Source organism: Opisthocomus hoazin, chromosome 2 (assembly GCF_030867145.1).
Source record: "Opisthocomus hoazin isolate bOpiHoa1 chromosome 2, bOpiHoa1.hap1, whole genome shotgun sequence".
Lineage (NCBI taxonomy): Eukaryota > Metazoa > Chordata > Aves > Opisthocomiformes > Opisthocomidae > Opisthocomus > Opisthocomus hoazin.
Window position 1 is genome coordinate 118,505,382 of NC_134415.1, and position 6,000 is coordinate 118,511,381.

Consider the following 6,000-nt stretch of genomic DNA (forward strand, 5'->3'; position numbering starts at 1 on the left):
TAGTCTCCTGGAATATAATAAATGTAATTAGAGATAAGAAGATGAAAGTGAACCAACAATTTTCAGACAGGAAATTCTAAAGCTCTTACAAAAGATGGGAAAATCCAACATACAAACACCTAGAACATTGTCTTACTTCAACCCTATGCTGAATCAAACCTGAAGCCTTACCCAGAGAGATAAGGTGGAGAGCCAAGTGTAGACACCTGAACATAAAGCAGCACGAGCTTTTTTGAAGGTTTTGTTGGCTGGAAGTAAAATGAGTTGCTTAGGTTTTCCAGTTCGGATTGACACACATTTTTAATATGTTTTCCATTTCCTAACACTACCCTCTTTCAGCGCTGGGCTAAATCCTTTGTCCTGGTTGTGAGCGTTTCTGTAGGTCTCAGGGACAGACATTCTGCACAAGGAGCCACAGAGGCGTGCCTTGGGGCTTACAGTGCCTGTTTTCTTCTGTACAGCATCCTGGATAGGAACAGAGTCCTTGAACATTTTTATATGACCAGGCATAAGATCTATATCTCATAAACCTTTCCCCTTCCCTCTGTCCTCAGAGACCACACCTCTGGTGTGCAGAGAAATCTCCTGCTGATGTCAGCATTCAGAAATGAAATTTAAACACATAAGAAGGCAAGAGAAGCAAATCTGTGCCTGCCTTTATCATTCAAAATACCAAGAAACCTTCAGATAAGTGGAGCAATATAGCATTATTTGGAAAACCAAAGCCAACATCTGTTCATATGTACCTGTGCATGTTTTTCTCTGCTTTCTTTATTCCCACCTCTTTATTTATGAGTGACAGCTACAGAAACCAAGCCAAAGCCACTCAACTCCTTCTATATTATGTAAAACGCATGAGTATATTCTTTAAGTCTATACTAAGCAAGTGATAAGTATGAGAAAGACATTTTCTCTAGCAGGAAGGCATGAGCATAGCTGAGAGAATACGTATGATTAGCTCATGCTCTGTCCTTTGATCAAAAGCGTAATTGTTTCCTCACTGATCTGAGATGTGCTAGGAATGCAAAACAAAAGCCATTTAAAAATTATTTTTGGCAAACTGTGACTGGAGATGGCAAGAAAAATTGAGCAGCAGAAAAACTAGCATATTTTAGGTAACTGGTATGCTTAATCAGGTCTTGTAGCAGAAGCAATCTAAAATGGAACTTTGAGAATTTTGAGCAGGTCCATGCAGCCACACTAGCTTTGTTCTGAATTCCGTGTGGCTGTAATTCAAACAAATACTAATGAGCAAAATATATGTATTATTCTGTTAGTGAATGAAATCTAGAGGTTTTTGGTGCTTCTGCTGAAAAGAGATTGGTTCACTGCAGAGTAATTCAAGGTTGTTTCTGCTCTTGGCAGTAACAAACAAACAAACATACAAACAAATAAATCCCTAGGCATCTAACCTGCAAAACAAAACAGCGCTTTTTTCCTCTTTTTTTTTTTTTTTACACTGGGAGCTTCTGATAAATAGTAAAGCCAGCTTTTTTTTTTTTTTTTTTTCTTTTTTTCCTTTGGCTAGGAGCTTATGGCCTTTATAGTGGAAATCCATGGACTGTAAACCTTCTGAGTAAGGAACTGTGTTTTTCTTTTACTGTGGACAGCAGTCAGCTCTATTGAGCTTCTGTGTCTCTGGAAATGTTCTCCAGGTCCGTCTACATTGCAAAAACTTGTAAAAATTCAGTAATATCTTTACATGGACAGGTTAAAGCAGTGGGGTCTTTAAGCACTGTTAGCATTTCATGTTCCGTATTAGCCAACTCCAGCTACCCTGTCTATCTTGGTTGCTGGTTGAAGCTGGGGCTGCAGCGCGGCAGCAGCTGATGCACATCTAGCTCTTGGCTGCGGTGGTTCCACCCTCCCTGGCAGCCAGTAGTTAGATTGGTTTAAATTGCTGTGCAACCGCAGCTTAAATTATCTAACCTGGGTTAGGTAACCCAAGTTAAGAACACACCTTTCTTTGTGGTGTGTTTCCGTATGACTTTCATGTTGGTTTTATATTTCCCACTAAAACAGAGACTGGTATGAAAAGCGAATGTACTCAGAGGAACACTACTGAGTTCCACCAGAGATTTAGCCTTTGGCTACAACAGGCACAGCCCTAAGTCCTGAGAAAATTCCATATACTCCCTGTGACTCATTTCTGCATACCTTGCTCAGGCAAAGCTTCCACTTAACTTAATAGGATATTTTTAAAAAGGGCCAGACTACCAGTTACACAGGATATAGCTGTCAGATTGTCAGATCAAGAGAAGTTAGTTGGCTTTTGGAGGGGAGGCGAGTGGGGGGGAACTACATGGTGTTTTCATAGCATAGGCAGTGGAAAATGTCCCTTCTAACAGTATTAGGGTTTTAAAAACTGTGTGTGTAAAAATGCACGGGCCTTATTTTTAAGGTTTTTCATCATTGTGGTCCTGCCTTGTATAAAGCACTTAAGCCCATGCTGTATTTTAAATACGTAGGCAGTACAATGAACTTAAATTTCATCTCATTATATTTAAGCGCACGCTTAAATGATTTGCTGGACTGAGGCCAGAATGCTTGCTGAATCAAACTGAAATACAGCAATGTCAGTTCTTCCCTCTTAAACAAACAACCACTAAATAAATACCATAAAATAACATACCCAGAGAAATCTTGTGTCACAGAAGAACTGCTGCGTTGTTGTATTAGTAATTTGTCCAATGTTCAGTATCTGCACTATTCATACAAGTGTAATGCAGTAGTAATTAGGGAAGCCTTCCAATTTTATCCTCATGTTATATTGGGCCTAGTTTTGTAGAAGAAGAAAGTAAAATGCAACTAAGTAAGAAAACAAAAGCTGGAAATGTCATTCCAAATTGCTTGACTTAAAAGAAGTAATGATACTGCAGTCCTTACAGCAGCAGTGGAACCTTGGAAAAATCTGGATTCACTTCCCTCAGTGCAGGGTGTGTAACCCAAGACTCGTAAAGTGAGACGCACCTCACAGAGCTACAGGGACCTCATCCAGGTTAGTGACTTAATGTTTATTTCTGGTGTAAACTGTAAACTGAGGATAATGCTAGTTATTAGATATTATAAAGGAAATATGTTGATTTTTCAAACATGCTGAAAAATATCCCATCTGTTTTCTATTGTGAGTAGAACCAATTCAGTATATTTTGATTTTTATTGTGCTTTGTTACTAGGAGCATTACATGTAATGTATTGACAAATGAGCCAGAGACTAGAAAGACCATAAAAGAAGGAATAAAAATGGGACAATAACAATAATAACACCAAGTACCTGTGAACCAACCGATGAAACAGCAGGAATATTTTTTACTTCATTGGATTATGAATCGGGACCTAACCACAGTGAGCTGTTTCTTTGGGGAAGGCAATTTCATTATTTTTCTTCACCTAAATATGCAATGCAGTGCAGGGTTTACCAAAAATTTTTACATGTACATTCCCATACCCAGGCAGAACAACATTTTTAGGGCCATTCACACTAGACTTTAGGCCTCTGGTAGATCTGTGATGCTCCACTGACTTCACTGGAGTTATGAGCACTCTTCATGGACAGGCTTCCTTGGTATTTCAGACTGCTGAATGCTCCACAATGCTTTCTGCTCCCTGCTGTGCCGAGGTGGGCAGGTGAGGCAGAAGGACCAAGTGACTTGTGCGTAGCTGTTGGAGAATAAGGTATCGTGGCTTCGACGTGGAAGCTGTTGCTCCCAATCCTGTGCCCAGACCTTCCCTCCTTCTCTCTTGTTCTCTTTCTTCCCCAGTTTTCTTTCAAAGAAACACAGTAGCTTTTGAAAGCCCTCTTCAGACTATGACCCATCCTCAATTTTCTACACTAAAATTGTGAGTTTACCAGTAGTCTCCTCAGTTGCTCAGCTGAGTTGTGAAGCCCAGCCATATTTTCGTGGACTCAACCCTGGATACAATAGCCTTGTTGTCTAGGTGCAGAGAGCAGGATCTGGCCCCGACAGAAGGGTCTGTCATATATTTTCAGAAATGCAAGATTTTTTTTGTTGTTTTGAACTTCTTCATCACATTTCTTTTTTCTTTCTCTTGGCAATGTTGTCATTGTACTACAAGAAATTAGACCTGTGAAAATTAAGAATGTAATTAAGAATGTAATTAGAAAAATTAAACAGGGAAAGACCTACTGAGCTTGTCCCAGTTCCCACCAAAGCCTATTGATTTAGCATTTGGATCTGTCAGATTATCTGTGAGCTAGCAAGTGAAAGAGGCCCAGGCCACAGACACTGGCAGTGGCTTGTGACTGTCCCCTGGCAGGGCTTTGACACAACCAGTGGTCAGGGACAGGAGGGGGGTTAGCAGGGGCCAGGGAGCACCCCTGATGAGGAGGCTGGATGTGGCCGCCCTGTGCTGGAAGGTAAGGGGACTTAGCTCTATCAACGCAAACAGCTGCGTGTAAGTGTATATGGTGCATCACGCCATGCCAGTGTGACTTAGGTCCAGAGACAGTCCACTGAAAATATAGCAATAACCAACAAATTTTCATGCCCCAAAGGACAAAGGGTTTTCAGTTTCAGTCTTTTAGTTACTTTTACAGCAACCAGACCCATCCAAATTTAGATGTCTTCTAACAGAGCTTTTTGTTTTTATACCAAGTAAATTAATTAATTACAGCTTGTATTGATGTGTGGTGCCAAAAGCAGTTTTTCCAAAGTCAAAGGGTCTCTCCTGCTGTTCTGGTATTTGGACATTTACAGGTCCCAGTTGACGTACAGAGCCAGGTATGAAATCCAGCCTCCAGTTTTGCCTCTCAGCTCCGTCTCTTGCCCCTGTATCGCTCCGGGACACTCTTCCTCATTCTTCTTGGTTCTTTTATGCAACAGGAATGCAGCCAGACAAGGCTGTAACATCTTACCTTCCTTCTTCCCTTGTTTTCAGAACTTGGTCTTGGACGCAAAATGCACAGATAGTCAATGAATTACGTTCCCGATTGAAAGGTTCCATGCAGTGACATGTGTATGGTATCTCTTAATTAGCATGCTCTTTCTGCACACAGTGAACTTTCTTCAGTTTGGAACATTCCTAAGAGCATTACTACATTTTGTAAATCATGATCATAATAAATATTAATTGCACATACATTATATCAAACTCAAAAGCTCTAGCTCTCTTGGATCTTCACAGGACTACATATGACATATTACCAATAGAGATGACATACCTGGCATTTGGAGAGATTTTTCTTGATTACTTCCATGCCTTAGGTAAGGTTCTTGTCATCTCGCACACATGCATACACGTACTCCTGCAGAAAAGGAGTAGACAATTCCATACAATCCTTTATCATCACACAAGGACACTTGTCCTTTATGACACACAATTCTTTTAGTGTCACTTGGTAAGTCAATATAATTATACAAGGATACAGATTTCTGCTAGGAAACAGATTCCCAAGAGGTTTTGAGGAAAGCACAAGTGTTTCTTGGTTGTGTAAAAAGAGCCAATTGCTCCTAAAAGTCATAAGATATCCATGGAAGACTTGTACAACAAGAGACATTGGTCCCAAAGGCCTAATTTTGTATGGAGAAAGGGCTGTGTTGTAAGAAGCAGTGAAGATTTTTTAGCTGATAAAGTGCAGGAGACTTGAACGTATTCCAGGGAAGTGCTGCTTATCTCTATAAAGCTTCCCCAAAATCTGGACTTGCTGTCTGAATGGCAAGTGGGATTTGTTGTCTGGGTAAAATGACATAGGAGAATACTTCAGCTTGATAGGAAAATACTTCGGTAAATGAATATTGGACTTACTAGGAGAGGATGGGGGTTTTTATTTGCGTATAGAGACTGCTGCTGTATTTTTCCAAGTTTATGACTGTGTCCACTTCTCTTGTAAAGATTTCCTTGTTTGTGCACAGATGTAGAGATCTTACAAGTGGGAGAAATTCATCTTGCTGCAGGTGCACGAGGGAGGCTGCTTTTGCTTTCCCCAGGTTTCTGAGTGGCAACCTCAGGACAAACCAGTTACTTGTCAGGAGTATTTTG